The sequence below is a fragment of the Ambystoma mexicanum genome, chromosome 4p (assembly GCF_040938575.1).
Source record: "Ambystoma mexicanum isolate Mex_15411 chromosome 4p, UKY_AmexF1_1, whole genome shotgun sequence".
Classification (NCBI taxonomy): Eukaryota; Metazoa; Chordata; class Amphibia; order Caudata; family Ambystomatidae; genus Ambystoma; species Ambystoma mexicanum.
Genome location: NC_090927.1, coordinates 925,846,661 through 925,871,895, shown reverse-complemented (window position 1 = coordinate 925,871,895; position 25,235 = coordinate 925,846,661). Strand labels below are relative to the sequence as shown.

The window sequence follows — 25,235 nt, the reverse complement described above, 5'->3', positions numbered from 1 at the left end:
ATTAATGTATTGCATTTTTTACTTGTGATTGACTTCATTAATTAAGCAATAAGCCCAGAGCATAAGGGCATTACCGCTCGGCCCATAGTTACAGGCCCGAGCGAAGCTAGGTAATGCTCCCCCTGCGAGGGGCTTATTGCTATTAGTACCATGGGCCGTAATACCGGGGTACTTAAATCTGCAGCGTTTTGCAACTGAAAAAAGTCAGCCAAGGAAGGGGAAACAAAGCCCTTTCTCCCTTTCCATGGCAGGCATGGAAAATAGTTTTAAACAAAGTAAACAGACAACATGGCCACATAGAACGGGAGAAGGACTACAAAAAAAATGGCCCCCATGGAAAGGCGAGAAGGGATTACGTGTAGTCCCTTCTTACTTTCCATGACGTTGTGTCGCAGATTGGGAGTGGACGCGCTGGGGACAAAAGTGTTCCCAGCATGTCTGCTCCCGAAAAGGAGGCAAAAAAGGTATGTGTTGGGGGGGGTCTGTGATTGGGGGAGGGGTGAGGGAAGGGGAACACTTACCTTGTTCCCCGGCAAGCTAGATGGCGGCCTCCAGCCCTGAGGAGGCTCAGGGCAGTGGGATTACCGTCTGGTAATCCCCCATTGGCTGTGGGGCTGCCACCCCCCACGCCCCACCGGGTTCTAATCCACATTAGCTCTATTTGCCTCCATGTAATGAAAAGGTTTCAAACTTAACTATTCTTTGCTTGATCACAATGAAACTGCATGATTTTTCTTCTCTCCTCAACATATCAAATTATCTGTATTTCTTTAAATTCACGCGTTCATATTGCACGTGAATATTGATTTCTAAAGTCATATTTGCCTTGTGATTTCATTCATAAAATTTTGTTTTAAAAGTATGCTGACTACACTTCCACCACATATTTACCCATTGATTTCATGACCACAGCCAGAACAGTAATCTTTTAAAGTGTTCTAAGTAGTTTTCGGAATTTAATTTTCAATTCATTACCTTCTTGACTGGGCATTTATTGTCCTCTGCATGATTGAACATTGATTACAAACGAAACAGATAATTATTCCAACTAGGATAGACCCCACTTTTTGTTAATCTAGTGCTAGATCTAGGGCAGACCTTGGGCCTCATTACGAGGTTGGAGGTAAGTGACGGTCTTAACCGGCATGGAGCAATTACTGTTTCCGTGTATTAAAGAGCCCGCTAATAGCGGGCCATTACGAGTTCGCAGGCACAAGCTTTGCGCCATGCCGGTAAGGACATTACCGCCATGCCGCTAAAGACCCAAAAATGTCCCTTAGCGGCATCAAGGGAAGCGCTGTAAGCACTACCGCATCCTTGGATCCGGCATTAGTGGTGACCGCAATTAGCGGCCACCGCTAATAGTGGTGACCGTAAATAAGCAGAACCAGAAGTAGCGTCATCGCACAGGAACGGGAAAGAGCACAGCGGCCATCTTTAAAAACACAATCCATTGCCATCCTCAGCACCCAGGGCCTGCATCAGCACTACAGCTGCCCCAATTTCACCCAACACCATGTCAGTATGCCCAAGGCCCTGAAGAAAGGCACTGCGCGCCAGCACAAGGTCCGCTTCTCGGTGAAGGAGCTAAATATGCTCGCAGACACTCTAGCTGCAAATGCGGAGGTTGTGTTCGTGCAAGACATGCGGCGTGCCAGCCAGATAAGAAAGAAGGAGATCTGGGAGAAGGTGGCATGCAAAGTCAGTTCGGTGGGTACCACCCCTCGCACTGTAAAGGACGTGCGCAAGCGCTGGGATGACCTGCGCCTCCGTGTCCGGAGCATACTTGCAGCCAATTGGAGCCAAGGCATGGGAACAGGTGGCGGAGGAGAGTCCCCAGTCAAGATGACACACTGGGAGGAGACATGTGCCAGCACAATAGACAAAGAGACAATTGAGGGAGTGGGTGAAATGGAGTGTGGTGTGCCGTCATCGGCTGATGGAGATGAGTGTCCACACAAAACACTGTAATGCAAAGCATGACGATGTTCCCCAAATGTGACACTGAAATGAGCCAATGCATGTGGCATCACACACATGTAGACAACCCTGCCCATAGGCTGTCCACATCCACATCACATCCCCATGCATGCAGCCCCTCATATATGTGTCACCCAGACGTATGCCTGTATGACCCACCTATATGGCAAGCAACCTGTATGTCACAACTCAAAGTCCAAATGCATAGAACTGCAGCAATATCAACATATGCATGATGCACGTAGAACCATCACCAATGCTGTCCCTCTCTTGATCCCCCATAGGCTCACAATGTGACAGTGAGGACCAGGACTCCGTAGCACAGGCCACAACCCCAATGAAGAAGGCCAGGGGCATGGAAGGAGGCAACAGGCCTAGTACATCAAGGGGCACTGGCAAACCAGGAATGCTGCAGAAGGCGAAAGCCACACAGGATGACACGTCAACAAGGCATGCAAGGGGTACTGACAATGCAATAGCACCCACACCTGTCACTCCCACCACACCGGAGCAAGTGGCAGAAGGCTCACTGTCTGCTGCCAACAGTTCAGTTGGAGAAGCAGCTGCCACGGCACCCCTGTCGGATGTAGAGGGAACATGCCAAACACCCGTAGGACAGGGCACACCCAGCCCGCAGCTGTCACCCCACCTCAGCCCACGCCCCACATCCAATGCCAGCAGACATGAGCTGTCTGGTTGAGAGTCATTGGCAGGGAGATGGAGCCCCAGGGAGACCTCACCTGATGGCGGACCCATGCCGGAAGCTGTGCCAACATCAACCAAAGGCAGGGACAGAGACCAGGGAATTAGCCTCATCCAACAGCGCCCGGGAGGAGCTCACTGCACTGGTTGGGCAGCATGTGAGCGAGGGTGCCCGGGCGAGGGAGGAGTGGCATGAAAACGCTACGGGCATAAAACTGGCAATCGAAGCCAGTACAACACACATTTGAGATGAGTTGGCAGCTGTGAGGCAGGTCCTCAGCCGCATCGCGGATGCAATGGAGAGCCAGCATCCCGCACAGGAACAGGAGCAACCAGGCACCTCCTCCTCTGCCAGCTCCAGGCAGACCAGCCCCCTACGCAGGTCCGCGCAGACCTTGCGCCGGCCAGACATGCAACCACCCAATGCTGGAAGAGGACATGTGAAGTAGGGGCAGCCTGTTATTGGTGACTCTTGCAGACAAATGCTGCACTGAAGTGCACGCCATGTGCGGGGGAGTTGTGGCAGGAGGGGGGAGAGGGTGTTTGGGGGAGTTGTGGCGGGAGGGGGAGAGGGTGTTTGGGGGAGTTGTGGCGGGAGGGGGGAGAGGGTGTTTGGGGTGGAGTGTTCATGCACTTCCTATTCACTTTATGGTTAATACACCTGCTGTGTCAAGAACAATCACATGACTGGACATTGGTTATTGTGAATGTGTGCTTTCTTGGTGAAGAGTGCACAGTGTCCATGTGCCCCCAACACCCAGTGCCCTGAGTTCCACATCCATTACACCCTCCGCATCCATGTGCCCTGAGTCACACATCCATTGCACCCTCCGCATCCATGTGTATTAGAAATATTGGTCTTGGGATTCCAAGATGGCGGCCGAGCCGGGCAGACGTGTGTGAGCGTAGCTCCGTCCCCCAGCTCGGGCCGCAATAATAAAGAAATAAAAATAATGCAGGCACCATGCCCACCAAGACTCGCCTACCTCCCACGGGAAAAGAAGAAGGGGAGAAGCACCTCCGAAATGGTCGCTGCGGAGGCGACAGTGTAAAATCTTGATCCGGCCCGGGATTGCCTTCCTGCCGGCGCCGAACCCCCGACCGAGCAGAGATCCAGAGCCCGCCAAGGAGAGAGGCGCCATCGCGACAGCACCCGGACCCCCGCAGGCTCTTAATCCGGCGGAGAGACAGGGACCAGGTTGAGGACCCCGCCCCGACCGGTCGCTGGAGAAGCGCAACAGGCAGATCCCGGAGATATCCCACCCCCGGTAAGAAGAGGACCAGACAAGGGAGAGGTCATGCGGGAAGACACCCAGACGAGAGGAGCCGTATGCCCGACAGGCCCGGGAGAGGAGATTTCAGAAGCAGAGGCGGGAAACAATTGTCCGAGCCCAGAGGAAACCAGCGGTCTATCCGGAGCCACTAAAACAGGTACGGGGCGGGGAGGAGAGCCGGAAGACAAGCGGGAGGGAGCCACCCACCCCAGGCATGGTCAGCGATGCCGCCCAGGCACCCCCCCTCCCCAGGAACCACAAGGAACAGATAGCAGGAACTTCCCGCAACAACAGAGACTTGGTCTCCCCTCACAGGGCGGCCCCCCAAAAGGCATAGAAATAGGGAGGAAGCCCCTCTCCACCACAGCCCAACGAACCAGGGGGGAGCCTAACAGCCCCTCGAGGGACAAACCCCCAGGCAAACCTCAGGCAGTACCTAAACAAAGCGACCCAACCCGGGGGAAGACTCCATACAAAACCCACGAAAACTAGAAACGGGTCATACATCAATCTAACGGAGGGGCACAAATAGCAATGGGGGGAAAGGCGAGTTGACACAACGCCAAGAAACGCGCCCCAGCAAAGATCAACACACATGTCCAAAGCCAGGTCGAAAGGTGGCTCTCAGGCAACGGCGACACACAGAAGCGGAGTTAAACAGGTCCAAGATCTAACCCAAATTTGGGGATTCGGAAGCGTAACGTCAAAACAGGCGAATAAACAAGAAAACAAAAGGGGAGGCCCCAAAGAGCGAAACAAAGACATAGACATGGCCTCTAGAGACGATATGAAATCCTGGTTTAAGGAATTTCAAGACCAGTTCATGGCCTCAACACAGTCGCAATTCGACAACATGAAGGGAGAACAGAAACAAGCAGTCCAGGAACTGAAGAAAGACATAGGGCCTCATTACACGGTAGGCGGTGGACCAAGGTGCTATTAGCACCTTGGTCCATGCCGGTAAAATACTGGCACCGCCTTGGAGGAAAGGGGAATTACCGCCCTATTCCAAGGTTGGCGGGGCGGTAATTCCCCCTTCCCCCATTGCCCTTCCCCATTCCCATTTTTGCCCCATAGGGCATAATGGGAATGGGGAAGGTGCTAATTACGGTACCGCAAATTGCGGTACCGTAATTAGCACCCTGGTCCCTTTGCGGGTTGGTTTTTAACGCCTGCTAAAAAGCAGGCGTTAAAGTACCAACCCGCAAAGGGACCTCGTTGTGAGGCGGTAAGGGTTAACGGTCACTGGTACCATTACCGGTGACCGTTAACCCTTACCGCCTTCCGTGTAATGAGGCCCATAGAATCCCTAGAGGAGAGGACGGACAATCTGGAAAGGACGGTCCAGAACATAGACGAGGAGTCGCTCCAACAAGCAGAAGCACAAGACCGCCTCGCACGCCTGGAGATGGAACTAGAATCACAATGCGAAGATTTAGAAAAAAGATCTAGGAGATCAAACATACGCATCAAAAATATGCTGGAATCAGTAGAGGAAAAAGACCTTCGCACAGCAGTACAACAAGTATTTCAAGACATTTTGAAAGATGGCCCAGAGGAAGAGATTCACATCGATAGAATACACAGAGTAGGCCCACGGAGAGCAGGGGACCCCGGATCCCGCCCAAGAGATGTTCTAGTGGCCATGACATTCCACACACAAAAGGAACAGATCCTGAGGAAGGCCAGGACGCTAGAACAAATAAGAATGAATGGCAAAGAAATTCTGCTGTTCCAGGACCTAGCACAATCCGCACTCAGAAAGAGAAGAGAAATTAATCAGTTTACCAAAATCCTAACCGAAAAACAAATCAGATACAAATGGACATTCCCCTGTGGCCTCCTATTCACGTGGGATCAAAGACAACATCGAATCACAACATGCGAAGAGGGCCTCAAGATTATGGGATGCCAAGAACATGAGTCAGAGCCCACAAAAAAAGAGGGAACCCCAAAAACAACGAAGACAGCCGAAGGGATGGCAAACGGAGAAAAGAAAAACAAGACTCCAATCACGCAACCCGGAGTAAAACTTGCTACCCCAGGAAAAGGATCTTTGACGCAAGATCAGAGAGGGAGGCAACAAGGGCACAGACATTATAGCAAGGGCAGGTGCCTATCGGAAAGCACGGCAGAGCCCCGGGACTGCCGAGGAATCTGTACCACTAGCAGGGTTTAGGAGCCCCTGCGAACAGCTACCCTGAGAAGTTAGATGGCATGGAGCAAAGGCGAACCGCCAGAGCAACCATAGGGCCCAGGGCCCTCCTCAGGGACGAAGTTGGAGGGAGAGGAAGGGTTGGGGGAGAGGAGGGAGTTCAAGGGAAAGTTGGGGGGGAAAATGACTTATACACCGGTTCTGATACACACCACGGCGATCCACAGGATAGACCTAGGAAGAAACTACGGACACACACGAAAAAATGGGGCTGAAAATCTTAACACACAACATCAGAGGGCTGAACACGCCTGTGAAGAGGAAAAAAACCGAACACTTTCTACATAGAGAGAAGTTCGACATAATTTCACTCCAAGAAACGCACATTCAGAGGAAGAGAAAGAGTCAACTCCAGCTAAGAGGCTACAAACAAATCATACAATCCAACGACGGGGAGAAAAAGAAAGGTGTACTCATAGCCTTCGTGAACCATCTTCAGGTTCGAATCATAGCAACACTAACGGATAAAAACGGCCGATTCGTCTTCGCAAAGATCCAGATAGACAATCGCAAACTAACCATCGCAACCCTATATGCCCCAAATACGGGCCAGGAAGGATTTATTAAGGACACGATCAACAAATTGGAAAACTTCGCAGAAGGAGAAGTGATCCTGACAGGCGACTTCAACCTGGCATGGAACCTAACAGAAGACCGATCGAATCACAAAAACTCCCAACAGGGGACTCCATCACCAGCGCTCAAACAGGCAATGCAAAACTTGGCTCTAGAGGATGTATGGAGAAGACTAAGAGGCTCAACCAAAGGATATACGTATCATTCACACGTACATGATACAAGTTCAAGGCTCGACTACATATGGGCCACTGGAACCCTAGTCAGAGAAATACAGGACATCGAAAAAGGCATAATATCACTCAGACCACGCACCACTGTGGATGACCCTTCCCAAACTACGGAAACCATCGGGGCTATGGCGCTGGACGCTACCAAGAGAAATAATACTAGACACAGTGGCAAGAGAAACGATCAGAGAAAATATAGAGGAATACTTTGAGCACAACGTTACCCCAGACGTCTCCCCAACCACTACCTGGGAAGCCTTCAAAGCAGTGATAAGAGGCCGAATAATAGCGTTGAAAGCACAAAAAGACAAACTCTCATACAAATGGGAAGAGAAACTAGGGAAAAAACTGGAAGAAATAAGAGAAGAAATGACCAACAACACCTCCAGGAAAATAAAGAGAGCATATCGACACATACAGAGCCAGATAGACCTGATAAGGACCAAGAGAGCCGAAACGCAACTACTGCATACAAAACACTGGTAAGCAATGAAATCAAATAAAGCAGATAAACTACTAGCGAGACAATTAAAAGGCAGACGGCAAGATCAAACCGTGAAAACCCTCTTAGACGGACAAGCAACAAAGAAAACACAAACGAAAGACATCAAAGAAATATTCTGAGATTTCTATCAGAACCTGTATACCTCTCAACGCCTGAGCAAAGAGGCACAGGAGGCATTCCTAACAGAGATAACTCTCCCAACGGTATCACAATCGGAAAGGAGGCTCTCGACGAACCAATCACATCAGAGGAGGTGGCGAAGGCAATACGGGACCTCCCGAAGAATAAAGCTCTGGGCCCAGATGGCTTTACAGCCGTGTTCTATAAAACATACGCGGAAATCTTAACTCCCTATCTAACCACTCTATTCAACACCTTCAGGACAACGAACAACATTCCAGCGTCCATGAACGAAGCAAAGATACTAGTCTTCCACAAAAAGGGGAAGGATCCTGAAAAACCGGGCTCATACCGCCCAATTGCCCTAATCAATGTTGATGCCAAACTCTATACAAAGGTCCTCGCCAACAGGCTAGCACCCCTGCTCCCCAAACTAATTCACCAAGAGCAATCGGGTTTCATCCCAAACAGGAAAACACACGACAATATTAGACGAAACATACATCTCATAGAGAAGACGGAAATCATGGAAATCCCCTCGGCAATAATCTCATTAGATGCCGAAAAAGCATTCAATAGGGTAGAATGGACAATGCTATTTGCAACCCTACCGAAAATGGGCATGGGAAATGACTTCATAAACATGATTCGAGCCAATTACAACTCACCGGTGCGGTTAATGGGGAACTATCGGAGCCCATCAAAATTGGAAGGGGCACAAAACAAGGATGCCCCCTGCCACCCCTACTATACGCAATCTTCCTAGAACCCCTCCTAGCAAAGATCAGAGCGGCCCCAGACATAAGGGGCATAGAAATGGGAGGACATATACACAAGACAGCGGCATATACGGATGATATGTTGATGACCGTGGCTGACCCAAGCAACACGCTACCCCTCCTCATCCAGCAGATAGACGACTATGGGAAGATCTCGGGGCTGAAAATAAATAAGCAAAAATCATCGGTAATGGCCCTGGCAGGAGACAAAAACGAAATTTACAAGACAACTAAAGACCTACAACTACAAACGGCTGAAGAAGGAGTGAGTTACCTGGGAGTAACGTTAAAAGCTCAGATCAAGAACCTCTACAAAGCGAACTATCCCAAACTCTTAGAAGACGTAAAAAGCGATTTAAACAGATGGAACCCGCTGACAATCTCATGGTGGGGCAGAATAACGGTCATCAAGATGACGATCCTACCCAGACTGTTGTACTACTTCCAAGCCCTCCCTATTCGAATCTCCCCGGCATTCTTTAAGACACTATCCAAAATAATCACCAAATACATATGGCAAAATAAAACTCTGAGATTGTCGCAAAAGGCGCTCACCGCACATAAACTAGATGGAGGTATGACGCTCCCCCACATTAAGAAGTAATACGAGGCGGCACAACGCTGGGTCATACAGGAATGGATTACGGACACCTCAGAGAAATGGTCGGTGGCACAGGATAGAGCAGTCGCAAGATCAAATCTGCGTCACCTCCTATGGAGGAGACCCGAACACAGACATCAAAATATCAAACTAAGCAAAGTCATGAGTACCACCATGGAAGTATGGAACAGAGCTGCCAAGAAGGAAATCCTCATAATAGATCCAGCACCTTTTATACCAATTTTCGATAACCCAGACTTCCCCCCGGGAATGGTAAAAGGATCTTTTCAAAAATGGCGAGAAGCAGACTGTACAAAAGTGGGAGATATGCTGGAGGGACAGCAGATCAGAACCTTCATAGAATGCCAGGAACTGCTGGGCCTCACGGACAGGGACAGATACCAGTACGAGCAGCTCCACCATTGGCTCACAACGCCAAGAATAACAAAGGCACTGACAAGGGACCTCACCCCATTCGAGACATATATGATGACCCAAACGGGGGAAAAGAAATTTGTCTCCTCTCTTTACAAGTTCTTTAACGCCCAAGAAGAAAATATCACCTGGCACTACATGAAAAAGTGGGAAACGACACTGGGGAAACAAATAGCGAGGAACCAATGGACGTACCTTTGGCATATAATCCCGAAATGGACAAGGGCGATTCAAACGAGGGAAGCCTGGACCAAAGTGATGATTCAATGGCACTATACGCCGGAGAGAATCCACAAAATGTTCCCAACAACACAAGGGAGATGCTGGAGGGGTTGCGACTCCATGGGAAGTTGGAGACACATATGGTGGGACTGTAAAGAACTACAACAATACTGGAGGGAAGTGAAAACCCAGATGCAGGAAATCTTCAAGGGAGCGGCTACTCTAGGGGAAGAAATATGGATGTGTGGCATGTGGGACCCCCGAGACAAGATCTTCACAAAGACACAAAAACGAAACTTTATGGGCTTCCTCATAGCAGCGTGGCTAGCCATAGCACAAAAATGGAAGCAAAAGTCCCCTCCAACCCCACAGGAATGGCTACACAGGATTTGGACCTATGTGGCAATGGAGAGGATCACATATAATATTCAAGGAGACAGACAGCGGTTCGCCACAGACTGGGGTGACGCCATAGACTTCCTGCAAAGCGATTACATGCTGCAATGGTGCCCCCACAATATCCGTATCCTTGATATGTTTACAGGATAAGACAAATGCATCAATGGGTCGCAAGGTCAATGCAAAGACGTTAAAACCGGTGGGAGAGAGGGGGGCGGGTGGAGGGGGGGTTTGAGGGGACAATGTTGAGTCCCTTTGTACATGTTTAAAGAAATGCAAATAAAAACAGTTTGAAAAAAAAAGAAATATTGGTCTATCAGATTCTGGTGCACAGCACGTCCCTCCTGTGTATCGCCACCTGCCTGACGTGCAACCCCATCTTCTTCTTCCTCCTCAGCCTCACCAGGCGGTTGCAGTTCAATGTCAGGGGGCAGAGGCATGTTCCGTCTGATGCACATGTTGTGCAGCATGACAGATGCCATGATGATCTTGGCCACCTTCTCATGCCCATACAGGAGTGCCCCACCCGACCTGCTGAGGCATCGAAACCGTGCCTTCAAAAGGCCAAAGGTCTGCTCAATCACCACTCAGGTACGGGTATGTGCACAATTGTGTCTGTAGTCCTCTTTGTGCCTGTTCTGCGGGTTACAGGCAGGGTTAAGGAGCCACCTCTTCAAGGGATAGCCAGCATCACCTGCATGGGTGCAAAAATGGTAATGTGTAAGTGATCTCATCAAATGTAACCTGTACTTATCACACACAAGCCTGCATTGATTTCTTGCTCACATCCACAGATCCCTGCAAGAATGGAGATATTCAAGGTAAGTGCATTGTGTGAATTCACATTATCCACAGGTGTGCGTCGCATCGTCTAGTTGATGCAGGAGTGCCCTATTCCTTTCTAGTGTTCATGCACTGTGGTTGCGTACAGCAGTTGTTGACATGATCTAGGTGTTGTGTAGTCAATCGTATGCTTTGATCCTGTCACCGTGGTAACAGACTCTTGATGATCTGCCATTTTGCACTTCATGTCCACATGCTGGCATTCTGCATTTATGTGGTGGTGTGCCAGTGACATTCTGTGTATTGGATTCATGTGATTCCTTTGTACGCACTCATGGATGCATGCCCATTGTGATGCTATTCAGCGGTCATTTACATTGGGCATACTGTCATCATTTCACTGCATTGCGGTGCAGAGGGTACGGTCTGATTATGTGCAGTGTACATGTGGATGGATATGGTATGGGTGCTGTACTGGCTTGTTGTTATTGTTGTGCAGCTTACGTCTTGCATATTGGTTTCAGGTGTCAGGTACAGTCTGGGCTGGCTTGGGTCACAGTGTATTGCAGTATGGGTATTGTTCAGTCTCTCAACTAATACCACCCAGGTGAAGTATGCATCCCCCCCAATCTCACCCATGTGAAGTATGCATCCCCCCCACCCAATGTCACCCAGGTGAAGTATGCATCTCTCCCCCCCCCAATCTCACCCAGGTGAAGTATGCATCTCCCCCCCCCCCAATCTCACCCAGGTGAAGTAGGCATCTCCCCCCCCCACTCTCACCCAGGTGAAGTATGCATCTCCCCCCCCCAATCTCACCCAGGTGAAGTATGCATCTCCCCCCATGCCCTGTTAGGCAGAATCCTGTGCAGTTCCCTTAGGGAGCACTACACAAGATTAGGACTACAGGTGAGAGCAATAAATCCCCTTTGGTATCAGTCTGTACCACGAAGATTTAGTTGGTAGCTGTGGCTGAGCAGTCAGACTTATCTCAAGAGGGAGATGAGCAGTATTCAGGGTTTACACAATATGCCTATAGTACTATGGCACAAGGAAACACTGACCAAAGTTTTGTATTAAAAAGTATATATATATTTATTTTATGCACTTCTAGATAAACACATCTATCACAGTTCTTAAAGCAAGTTAAATAAGTCAGAGGAAAAATACACACACTCCCTAGTTAAATTGTAGACCAAGTGAACCAGAGTGAAAACTAAGCAAAACGGCACAGTGAAAACTACACACAAGGGATACTCTATCAATTTCTCACAAGGGAGGGAAAGCACAAGTTATATAGAAATAGCTTCTTACACACCCTAGCAACACTTTCCATACGTTTGTGAACCAGATTAAGCAAGACAGTGCATCAGTATAAGCAATACTTAAATGAAAACTGAGCAAAATGGTGTTTCACAAGGTTTAGAAAGGGGAAGAAAAGGGTAGTTATAAGAAGTAGGTGCATCAACACAGTTCTAGTTGAGAATCAATCTAAAGAAGGCAGGTCTAACAAATGTAGCCAGAGTCAGTAGGCCTGTGCCAGTGTCAGTGGTACAGGGCAAGGGCCCAGGAGCAAAATTTTCTTGTAGCTGCAGTCAAGTTTTTGGTTAATGATTTTGAAAAGGTGAATGCAAAAGTTGAGAGACAATGTTAAGAGAGAGGGGCGGCCAACCCAACAGGTAGGTAAAGGATTTAAAACACCTTTAGTGCTACTGCGAAGAAAGGGCGGCCTGGCGGAACAGTGTACCTTTAAAATGAAGAAGTGGCTCCTGCGGTGGCGGTTGTTCCTGGTAGTTCCTTCAGTTCGGGTGATCCAGCAGAGCAAGAGAGGCTCTCGTCGTGGAGGAAGGTTCAAGTTACTGCACTACCCAGGGATGAAACCAGCTGTGGTGCTGCCCGACGAATAAAAGGTACGCTCCTTTAAATCGCGGTCCGGGTGGACTGGTGCCTGGCTATCCGGCTTCCGAGTACAGGGTACGGGAGATTCGACCAAGGCAGGTCCGGGAAGGCGATTGGCAAACTGGTTGGCCCCACCAGCTCAAGGGAAGAAGGCTCTTGCAGATGAAGATCTTCTCTCGTCGTGTGGAGAAAAGTGGTGAGACGCTGCAGCAGGGCTTCACCGGTGGTTCAGTCATTGCAGATGTCTTTGGCTTCTCTCCTCTTCGGCTTCTTAGTTCCAGTGGCGACGTCTTGCTTTTCCAGTACTCAGGACCCTGCTTTTATGCAAAAAGATCCTCATTCATTCAGCCCAGCTGTCACGCAGTGGAGTGGTCATCCTGGCGGGAGACCCTCCAGCCTATCAGGATAGAGTGCGACATGGGTTGCTGAGGCAACCCTGTCCAGGGGTCCTACTCCCTATCCCACACAATGGACCCACCCCAGACTCAGTGGCGCCGAAAGGAGGGCTTCTCTGCAGCAGCCCGCCAAACGGACGAACAAAGGATCCCCGACCTGGGTTAGGAGTTTAGAGAAAGACACGAGAAAGAAGTTATATTAAAGTTCTGGCAAATAAAACTTGCCGGAGTAAAGTTAATATTAAAATACACCGGCGGTATGTTAGAGGCTGTCAGAAAAAGTGGTAGCCTCGACAATGGGAAAATCCCATAGGAAAATATTTGCGGTTGAATATTTTCGGTAGTAACCACTGCCACCAGCCAGAAACCTTTGAGAGAGGGACGTATGGTACCCTCTTGAAAATAAACATAAGGGAAAAACGATTAACCCTTTCCAGGACCTCCATAGTAAGATGGGTTGTACTGGTTTTGTTCACAGAAATTGACTAGTAAAGTCAATGGGGACTTTACATGCCCTGGGAGACAGTAGTCAGTCCCAGGTTATGGAGTCTATGTTTGGGGGTCGCTACGACACCCCTGTGTCACTGCACGGAGGGTGCTGTGTAACACATGTGAATAAAGATGGTTCCTATGGGGTTGAGAAAATCCCATAGACATTAAACACAAAAATAGCCTAAAACACACATAGCAAAGATGCCTAAGAGTGGGAAAGAGAGTCTCACTCTTAGCAGGAGAAAAAAACAAACCCTTCAAATCCAGCAAAGCTGCTGGGGGACTCTATGGGTAAGGGAAATTAGCCATAAAATGAGAATTCTCCCTAACACCCCCCAATCTCACCCAGGTGAAGTATGCATCTCCCCCCACCCCAATCTCACCCAGGTGAAGTATGCGTCTCTTCCCTTCACACTGCCATGTGCTTGCCCTGCAACTCACCAAGTAGCCAGGAACGTTGTCCGGCATGTCGCTCCATGTAGCTTGGTATCGTGGAGTTCCGCAGGACCATTGAATCATGGGTTGATCCGGGATATCGGGCACAACAATGTGTAATGATCTTGTTTGAGTCACATACCATTTGCACGTTGATGGAGTGGTATAGCTTACGGTTGCAGTATACTACCTCCATGGCATGTGGGACCACCAATTCCACATGGGTGCAGTCGAGGGCACCGATGCAATTTGGGATGCCTGCCAGTGAATGGAAGCCAATTTTGGTGTTGAAGATCTGCTGGGCGGTCCGTGGTAGGGATATGTGGTCGCTTGTGTGCTTGAGGAGAGCATCGAGCACTTGGTTCAGCGTGCGTGAGAATAATGGTTGTGATATGCCTTGCATCTGCCCTACTGTGTTCTGGTAGGTGCCTGTGCCCAGGAAGTGGAGCACAGACACCACCTTCAGTAGAGAGGGGATGGCGGTACCGATGTCTATGAGGCTGGCAATGTCGTTGTGTATCATGTCCACAATGGTGGTGATGGTGTCCCGGTCCAGACGGTACAGGGTGTGGATCTGCTCAGGGGTTAGGTTGAATGGACTGGCTCTGATGCGAGGGATTGGGGGCTGCCTGCGTGGTACAACTGCCTGCACTGGTGGGGCATGATGTGCCTGTCTCACCCTCCTTCCCCTCCTGCATCTCCTCTGTGCTGCCTGTTGTTGTTGTTGTTGCTGTTGTAGCAATGCCAGCATGTCCTCCAGCCCCAGTATAGCTACTAGTATTGGAATCATTTTGGTGTGGGAAGGGGTGTGGTGTGCTCCTTTTGTGCTGGCCCAGTGTACATCGACTCCACCTGTGCTGATTGTGTGCACCTGTAGCAGTTGAGAACACTACACATGGCTGTTTACAGGTGGTTCGCGATACCGGTATTGTCGCCATGCCGGTATCCACTTTTAGCGCCTTCTTCATGCCGGTATTTGCATGTCCGCCTGACTTGTGATATCCTCCTGTTTACGCCATGCCAGTATTGCCGGCATTAAGGGTCACGTGCCCGCGCCTTGCCGCTATTAGCGGCACTGTTATTTACGGTGCAGCTAATAGCGGGTTGGCAGGTCAGAATGGCCCGGAGCATTAAGCGATGCCGGTAATCCTTTACCAGCATCGTTTTTCCCTTACCTCCAACCTCGTAATGAAGCCCCTTGTCCTAATGCAAAAATGCATTAAAAGAATAGGCTTCTTGCTCTTGGGAAATGTTACCCTACTACTTATTACACTTGCACTGATGCAAAGTTTGTGTAATACGGCCCCACAAGCGTACACCTTGAAAGTCCTTCGGCTGAAATCACCACACAAACAATGCATTCGGACATTTGAAATGCTGCACATTGTATATCTGAGATATTCATATTGTAATGGTGATTGTCAGACAACCGTCAATTCCCCAGTCATCCTGCTCTCAATTCTTTTTATTTCATTCCAACAAACATGAGGACCTTTAGGAGATCCAATGACAAAAACTGGAGGCTGGTTGTAGTACTTGTCCAGGTTTGGTACCTTGCATAGTTTCACCTATAGCCTTCCTGACCTCACCTTTCCTTCATACATGGTCTTTTTTAATGCTAGTATATTCTATTAAGTCACAAACTATTCTTCTCACTTGTGGATAAGATATGAAGTCATCACATTTTGGGTTACAAATGTCAACTGAATTGGTTTTCAGGTGGTGGGCTATTTAACTTTTTTCAGTGCAATAAAAATGGCAGAAGGTGCTCTATGTAAGACCAGTTCACTTTAAGCTATAGTACATTAAATCCCAAACAAAATGGAAGGTAACTGTTGAAGTGCATAAAGTAAACTTCTTTAAGATCAATTCTGCAGGAGCCTCGACTAGCATCAGAAATGTTTGTGACTCTGATGGAGATACTCGAACTGGGAAATTGTTGGCATAACATTCTTTTAGTTAATTAAACAATCATAGCCTCCAGAAATTGTCCCGGTACTGGAACTTACTTGTATTTTTTCCATTTGTTTAGATATAATCAGCAGTACATCAAATGGACTGGAATATGGGCAGTGCACATCTACATGCGGTAAGTATTGCAGTGTATAAATCAAATCTTCAAACCTTTCATTTTGGAACTGTTTGCACTAAAATCTGTACAGCAATACCTGCAGACAGGGCGACAGTCATGTTTTGGTGATAAGCAAGGAAAATGGCTGCAGCTATTTTTATAGAGTTCCTTACCGCTACTTGTGAGTCCTCAATTTTGAAAGACAGTGCCATGCCTTATGATTTCTGTGTTTATACTTTGAATGTGAAAATAAAACCCCACATATATCATCTAGATATATGTCTTTACTTCTTCTGTATTAACTTTGCCATACATTTACTTTGTCACATGTACATCTTCATACCTTTACTTCTTCTGTATTTCCACTTCTTCTAGCATTGACTTCATCATTACAGGGAGAGATCCTGTGTACTCTCCTTCTTTGCTAACCCATATTCTTCCCACTATCCCCTCCTTGGCTCCAACCCTTACCTTACAGCTAACCTTACCATATCCATTGCCACCTTGTAGACGAATTAAAGTAAGAAGTAAATACATGAAGAAGTAAATGTCTGATGACGTGAATTTATAAGAGATAAGTGTAGAAGTATGTTAAGCCAAATAAAGGGGGATACTTATCATTCAGGGAGACCTGGACCCAGACATCACTCCTGTTTAGAAGCATATGTGTTTTTATTATGGGGCAGTTGCTCAGCTCTTTCTTAGCCTATTATTGCCACAATTTGGTGTAGTCAGTAGTATGTCAACTCCACTAGACAAAAGACATTAAAAAATAACTCTACACCTTAGACCTTGTTTTGCACAAGCCAATTTTAGTTGTCAATGATATGTTTCCAAAATGTGTTTGCCACTTTTTTTCAGTGCATTTTCAAGGCTTTAGAACTTAGTGAATCAAACATATGGGTAACCAGTTGGACAAACAGATGGAAAAAGAAGAGTAAATTAGACTGGAGGTAAACAGAGCACATAGAAAGGGGGAGAAGTTGTGAAAAAGAAACAGGGAGGTAGTGAATGACAGATGTTTGGTTCCATGTAATAATGTCGCCACAAAAATCTCGCCATGCAAAAATATCGCCGAAAAATGGCTGTTTTTTGTGGCCACATGATTACATGGAACATGCAGGGGACACCCCCGCAACCCCCAAACCTTTCTTTTTCTTTAAAAATTTATTTTTTTGCCCCTGTCCCCATATATATGGTCACCCATATAATATCGCCGCAACCTTTTCCCGGCGATATTATTTACGGCGACCATATATATGGGGATAATATTACCTGATACCAGATGTTTGTGACATGTTGCATGCTAACCCATACATATGTGGTGCATGTGGGCACAGTGAGACCAACTTTTGTCATAGGCAGTAAGTAATGTTGAAAAGTTGTAATTGGTGTAAACATGTGGTTTAGTGTGATTAACAATAGTGAGAAGGATGTGAATTTAGGTTGAAGTAGTAGGGTAATTTATGAAATTATTCAGGTGTACTATGTCCATATATGGCATAGCGTGCTAAACAACGGGAAGAACAGATATTTACATATTGTGTTTATTATAAGACGTCCTGCATATTGTTGGAATTTTGACATTTAATTACGGTTTTAGCTAATGAATTGCAACATTTCGGCACACAAGGCAATTGTGGATAACACAGTACTTGCTGTTGTTAGAGAAAACAAAAAAAACATTTGAATACATTAATGTATATTTAATCCTGCCAAATACGATATTGATACCCAAGGCATTACATTCCTCTGCTTGTGGCAAATATCAAACTCTGAACCATACTCAGGTGGCCTCAGTGGGGGGAGGAGTGAGTAATGCTAACAATAGGTATATAGTGGAAGTAGATAACAAGTTTGAGACCGTTGACAGGGCTAGTTGGAAAGTGAGATGTGAGTGATGGTAGTTTTTTTTAAAAATTTGTTTTAGTTTATTTGTTTTGGTTTATTAAACCTTTACAAAAATTATACTGAAATACACAATTTCTTAAACATTGAACATATTCGAAAACACAAAAATCCTAATGCAATTTCCAATATCCCACGGTATAAACAACTTTTTAGAGACAAAAAACACATGAACTAAATACCATCTCTAAAAACATAAATAAAAATAAAAAAGATCACTGGCCTAGTCATTAAAGAGAGAACAGGTAATTATTTTTCCCATGATTGATCAAGTTAGACTACATACATTTTTTTAAACAAGACCACTCTTAATGTTAATGAAATTGAGTCTCCATGCAGCATTGATAGCCAGAGTTGATCTCTAAACACTTGTTGTGTATTACTAACAAATTGTCCAAAATAAAGCAGCTGTGCAGGGAGCAAGATAGGACATACAATTAACAGATGGAATAAGGATTCCTCCAACCCAATAGTCACGCAAAAGCCACAGTATTTGCATCCACTTTCCCCATGCAGTCGGTTATTCAAAAATTCCTGAGTACTTAGGACATTGAAACTGTACCGCATAATGTTGTTGCGTAAATTTCTACTTGGATATTTTGTCACGTAGGACTCTGTCCCAGGATACCTTTTATTCGGGGATACAACCTGCGAGTATAATTTGAAATCCATAATTTCGGTATTGTTCTCAAACCAATCTTTTGCTATAATGAGCTTCTTTATCTTGATAGGATTCTGTAAGAGCGTTTGCATGGGCCATTTTCTCTCAGTAAGCTGTACAAACTCTCCTTTACAGACATATCACATTTTCTAAGTACTGAAAGTCTTTTCCAGTTCATGATACTACTTAAAGGTTGGAGTCCCAACTCGTACCGTATAACATGAAATGAAACACATTTGGGTACGTAGAAGAGTACCTCTCTCCAGACGAGACCTTCCCCGACTTTCAAATGAGGAAGGATCCAAAGAGGATAGAATTGCAAGCCATTGGTTAATCTAGGTACAACTTTCTTAGAGTAGAACTCCCTACAGGGTGTCGTAGTGAATTTGCCAAATTTCTGTTCTATCAGTCGCATCTGTCTAGATGCAGAAATAGCTTTTAATTTCAAGCAGTCATTATAGAACATTTTGGAATGTATACCCAGAATGGAATACCCGAGATATTGCAGAGTCTTTTTACTGGTTAGGACTGTGTTCTCCCATTTCCATCTACACTTGGTTTGGGACCTGGTCTTCTTGCCATGTTGCAAGACGACTGTTTTTGATGGATTGATCTTCAACTCAGGTCCCTTCATAAATGTAAAACATGCTTTTATCAATCTCTGGAGCCCAATTGGAGTACAATCCATCAAAAGGAAGTTGTCCGCATACCCACTGTATTCTCAGTGCATCCAATTTGGGCGATATTAATCCACATGAGTCGAGGGCTTTACCTGCGCCCGTAACATACAGGTTAAACAGCGCGGATAGCTAAAATGCATCCCTGACGTTACCCGTTCTGTGTGTGAATACATGTTGACATCCCTCAGAGTTCAGTCTGACCTTTATTTTTGTGTTTGTGTGGAGATGGATTAATATACTCAACAATCACCTGGGGAGGCCAAGATACATTAGCCTTTGCCACAGAAGTGCTCTGTTAACTGTGTCACAGGCCATGGATAGATACAAAGATGTAAAACAAATGGGTAATTCTCTACGAGACCAAGCATTGCTCTGTAAACAAGTTAGCAGAAGACCCCTGCAATCTGTACCTACATTTCTTCTGAAGTCTATATGTCTGTAATCCAGTATATTATTGCAGTCGCACCATCTCTGTAAATGCTCTAATACAATGGATGCGAAGATCTAAGAATCCGCATCCACTAGGGCAATCAGCCTATAATTCATTGGACACAGCCAAGTCCCCTTTTTAAAGATAGGGATTACATAAGAGACCTGCCAGGATGAAGGGACTATCTTTCTCCTGGTCATATCCCTAAAAAGAATATTCAGCAATTTGGACCTGAGATTTACATCTTGCTTCAGAATTGCATAGGTGAGGTTGTTGGATCCTGCTGCTTTGGATGGTTTACTTTTGATAATAAATCTCAATATGTTATCGATAGATATATCTCGAATCCATTCATAAGCACCCACTATAGGTAACGCAATCAACAGCTCAGGTGCTCTATATAGCGCCTGTAATGCTCACCTTGTATCACAAGGGGATGCCTTCTCGACTGGCCAGGATACCCTTTGGTCCCTTCCCCTTCCCTGGAGTTTGTGATGTCGAGGGTTGGCTCTAGGAGACAGGAGATGAAGCTTAACTTAACTGTTGCTCTTTCCCTGGCAACCCGCCACCCAGGCTCCCGATTCCCTTGCGGTTCCCCTGGGACATCTCTCACCTTGGTTTCTATTAAGGTGCGCTCTCCATCCTGCCGCCCTGGGCAGGGGCGTGTCGTCAATGGCACCGTACCACCGAGTTTCTTCAATGGCGAGGGCCGGAGTACAGACCGGCTGCGACTCAGCACTTTCAGGTAAGTCTTTGTAGATGTAGTTGAGAGAATGTCTTTGGTGATGTAAGCACAAATAACCTTCTCCCCTTTCCTTGCAGGTGTTGGAGGCCGAGACGGAGGCCACAGCTGGGAGTGAAAAGGTAAGATGAAACGCCAAGCGGCGCAGAGAGCGTCCTTGCAAATGGCTAACCTGTGCTATTGTTGTCTTGCAGGTCGAGAAGAATAATCGAGGAGTGGTTCTCCAGAAACCACGGGAGCGGAAAATGTATCGGAGAAGATGGCCCTCCTGGCGGACTGGTAAGCTGCTCACACGATAACAGGGATGGAGCCGGAGGAAGATGGTGAGGGTTGGATGGTTTTAGCAGCCGGAGGATGCCGTGGAACAGGTAAGTTGGGGATGCTTCTTGCCTTTTTCTCGCCCTTGTAGGCCAGGATGCTGAGCAGGACCCAGTGAACGTCACGCTGCTAAAGCAGAATAACGCAAAGCGCGTGCCTTCAATCGGGCGTGGTTTAAATAGCCAGCAGGTATCCCAGGTGCCTTCGGCAAGCCCCGCCCTAGATACTAGACCGCCGAATGCAGTTCCCCGGTGTTCCGCATGGGGGTGGCCATGCTTGTCCATTGCCCATGGAAACCGTGTCCTAGCATGTGTCTTCGATGCCAACAGCGCCAGGACTGGCTCCAAGGGATTCGAGGGGGGCCGAACAGAGTCTTTAGGGCCCCGTGGACACTTGGTGGGGACAAGGTCGTGACAGCGCCTCAAAGTGTTCCATCTATAAATACTCTGCAATAGGATTAAACACTAGCTGTGCCTGTTGAACCTCTGTACTATTGACTACTGACCAAAGATGGAGCATATTATGACCTTTTAAAGATGCCAACATCAGTTCACGGTCTCGTTGATGTAATCTAGACCTATAATCTTTCAGCTAATTCTCATTTCTCCTCCCTTATTTTTATTGATTTTATTTCTTTTTGTAGAACACATTTATGTTCATACACCATCGGGTCAGGAGTATGCTTATGTTTAGCCAAAGATTCCTTGGGGAATATGGGAGAGCTTGCAATCATAGTGATCCGATTCTTCAGATACCCAGGGAAATTACCAATCAAGTAGTTTACTATCTTTTTTTCCAAAGTACTAGAGTTAAAATCATGCAGCATAATACTGTTAAGTTTAAGAGTCCTAATCATGGACCACTTTATCCTGTTCCCTCTTACATTGACTTCAAAGTTGTTGCATAGGATTACCTGGGGAGCGGAGCTGGTTAGCCATTGCAGACTTAAACAAAGCATAGAATGATCACTAAGTAACTAGGGGCGAAGCTCAAAATCAGTCAATCTATCAACCATCTGTATCGAGAGAAATATATAATCGATTAAAGAAGAGACCCCTCTTGCTTGCCAAGTGGGTGAGGCATTCGCAATATGTTCCAGGCCCCACGATTCAGTGAATGTGAACCATAACGCCCCCCGAAGGTGAGTTACTCTTCATTATCCGAGAGAGAGAGAGAGATAGAGAGAGAGAGACAGAGAGATAGAGAGAGAGAGAGAGAGAGAGAGCGCATCCCAATAGACATTGATTATCAACAAATCAATAGGCCCCCCCAGAGGACTCTACTTGAAGCAAAGTAAGCAGAAAAGCATCAAAAATGTGCCAATCACTCAGCTTATTTATATTGCGACCGTGCTTATAAACCATAAGTAGGCCCCCCCTTAGGGCGTCCCTTCACACCTTGCTTTGCAAACAGGCTGGTTACCTCAAACCCATCCCAATAAAGGTCCCCCTGTGCCCAAGTCTCTTGCAGAAGTATCAGGTCATATGACTGTAGATCTAGAATCAAATTTTCATTGGAAGTTAGTTGTGAATGTCCCCTAGAATTCCATAACATCACACTAAAGTTCCCCTGGTGACTAAAGTAGTTGGCTCAGTGTCTTCAATTGGGCTATGGAATTTCTTAACGAGAGAGCCAACGACCTCCAATTTGGGCCTTCTACTAAAGGAGCCTCTTCCCAGTGCCATTGCCTTCCTTCACCCACATAGGAGGACCCACTGTCCATAGCACTGTACTAGGAATCCGCTTGGTCTTTGCGGCAATGCTGCATCTCTAAAACAGGTGACATCATAGCCCCACTTTTGCAGACTCCCATACTTGAGCAGTATGGAACGCACCAATGGCAAGGGTATATTTAGTCTGATATAATCATATCTGTGAGGGTGTATGGAATCTACCAGCTTTATGTCCTCAGATGTAACCAACCTTAATTACGGTATATCGTTGAACAGGGAAAAGATACATTCTATATTTAAGGATGTACCACATTCCTCAAATAGGTATTGTAAGATAAGGCTTGGCTCATCTGGGAAAAGCGGTTCCCGAAAACGGACATAAGTTTCGTCAGTGACCCACCCCTCTGGCTGATTTACCGGACTCCAGGTCTTGTCCCTCAGCTTCTCCAATACTTCAGCATGACTTTTCGCAGCACGAGAGAGAGACTGCTCAATGCTTTGCGCATTGGAAATTTCAGTAACCCCCCACTTTGTCGTTGAGTCCTGCAATGACCCGCCCTGAGCACACATAATGTTTTCATGTTGTAGTAAATTTGTAACTAATAGTCTCACTTCCTCTTCGGTCATCATTTTGGATGACACTGCTTCATTTGAAGAAATGCCCCTGACCATGGTAGTCAGTAAGTGTGCTACTGATGTAGTATTAGAAACAGGCACCCCAGATGTCCCTCTTGGTGGGGCCCCCTTAGGCAAACAGGTGACCCCCCCTCATTAAGGATCAAATGAGGGACCCCAGATAGACTCAAGAGTAATAAGTTCTTCCCTACTTCAGATATAATTTTAGTGGGTCTAACCACCTTCTACAAAAGGGAACAGCTCCCTTGGTCTGATGTTATGGCTGGTCTCTCAAAATCATTCTGTCTTAATAAATGTTGTCCTGTTACTAAAGGCACAGTACAACGGATGAGATCAGTCTGATGTTTAAAAAAAAATGTCTCTGTCTCCTAATTTAACCAGCTTCATTTGCTGGTCTGCCTTGCCTGTCTTTTTAAATTTTTCATGACTTCTGACAATCGTGTAGGGCCATCTTCATATTCATATTGGAGACCGTGCCTGGACCCTATGCTTGTGCCCACCGAGGACAATGAGTTTTTAGATTGAGTCTCCCTCTCACATGACACCTCAGAGCCAGAGATCACCAAAGCACCCTCCTCAGCCTTGTTCTGATCTAAAAGGTCACAGAGCCCCATTCCTCTTAGGAACTTACGTGAAGATGTCTTAGAGGCCCTTTGTTCCACTGCCAATTTTCTCTTTTTTCTTTTCTCTCTTTTCTTGGATGTTTTGGTATTTATAATAGTGGGATTTCCTGGTGCTAACACCATCTCGTCAACCTTCACACCCACCCCAGTGGAGGACTTATTGATCTCCACTGTTCTTGGTGAGGATGAGATCTCTGTGATAGCCCCTACAGTATTCTTTAAGTCAACTAATCACTAATCATACTTCCCTCTTTCTCCTTCTGATCTGTAAAGCAGCTACCTGAGATCAAGACCATGACCTTGAGTACCTCATGATCATGGTCTGAGATCTCATTTCCACCAAGACCTCCTCCTTCCATGCACAAATTTGATCAGATAGCCCCTGTTCCACCAATACCTTATCCAGAGGTAACAATTTTGTCTTTCTACAACCTCCTAAATCGTCAGGTACTCCACCCGCCTCATCTATATGCTCAGTCAATCCTAATAGCGTAATTTCACCCGACAAGAAGATGGGAGGGGTATCCAAGAAAAAGCGGTCCAAGACTTGCTCTAGTGATTGTAGTTTTCTTTTAGTGCCACTGTACCAATTGGCAAACCCATTGAGTAAGCTTTTTGCAATCCATAGCATTTTCTTTATTTCACAAGTTGATTATTGCTCAGACACGCATTTGAAGTTCAATGTTAATTCAGTTTCAGATTCTACAGAACTCAACTACAAATCCCTGACCAGCGGGAAGCAGAATACCGGGAGGGATTTACAGCTGACAGATAGCCTTGCGTTAAGAATGTAAACTAATAATGTGCACGCCACTTCTATTTGATGAAATACTAAACGGACATCACGTAGGTGTGCAGGATTACTGCTTACACAGAGGTTCTGGTTCTCCAGGATCAGCACAAGAATAAAAGGTCATCTGCACCCACAACCATTTTAGGTCTATGGGAGGCGTTCACTGGTGCAAATCTTGCCATGGGATCAGAGGTAACACTGAGAGAAGTCAATGGAGGCCCTGCCCAAAAACGTACATTTTGGCGACAACGATCTGCAGGCTCTGAAGAGGTGGCACCTTGCCTACCCCTTATACAATTACATTGTTGTGGGTGAGGGTACTAAGTAGGCGTAACTGTGGAGCTATTGTGTGACCTCAGTGGCAAGTCAAAACCCTGAGTCAAAACACCAAAAATAAGTCCATACAGGAGGATGAACTCCATGATACATAACTGAGCAGGCTTCTTGAGAAGGGGAAGGCTTGGTCCATGCCAGACATAGGGAAAATGGAAGGATTCAGGGACAGTACAGCAGGAGCTGAATTAACATTCACGGAAGGAAAGCAGAGCTAGACACTGACATGCATGGGAGTGATGTCTATAGTTCCTTGTTGCTGCAGCCAGACCCTTCTCCTATAGGCATGTCCTTGTTGTGAATCAATCAGGAATTTGCCATTCGC

General features: G+C 46.6%; 1 long non-coding RNA gene across 1 annotated transcript in view; it reads left to right on the top strand.

Annotated features, from left to right (window-relative positions):
- Positions 1-25,235, top strand: part of LOC138452635 (uncharacterized) — a 271,635-nt gene that overhangs the window by 63,297 nt on the left and 183,103 nt on the right. The window contains exon 2 of the long non-coding RNA XR_011260276.1: positions 16,075-16,131. This is a non-coding gene — a long non-coding RNA (uncharacterized lncRNA). The remainder of the gene's footprint in view (positions 1-16,074; positions 16,132-25,235) is intronic.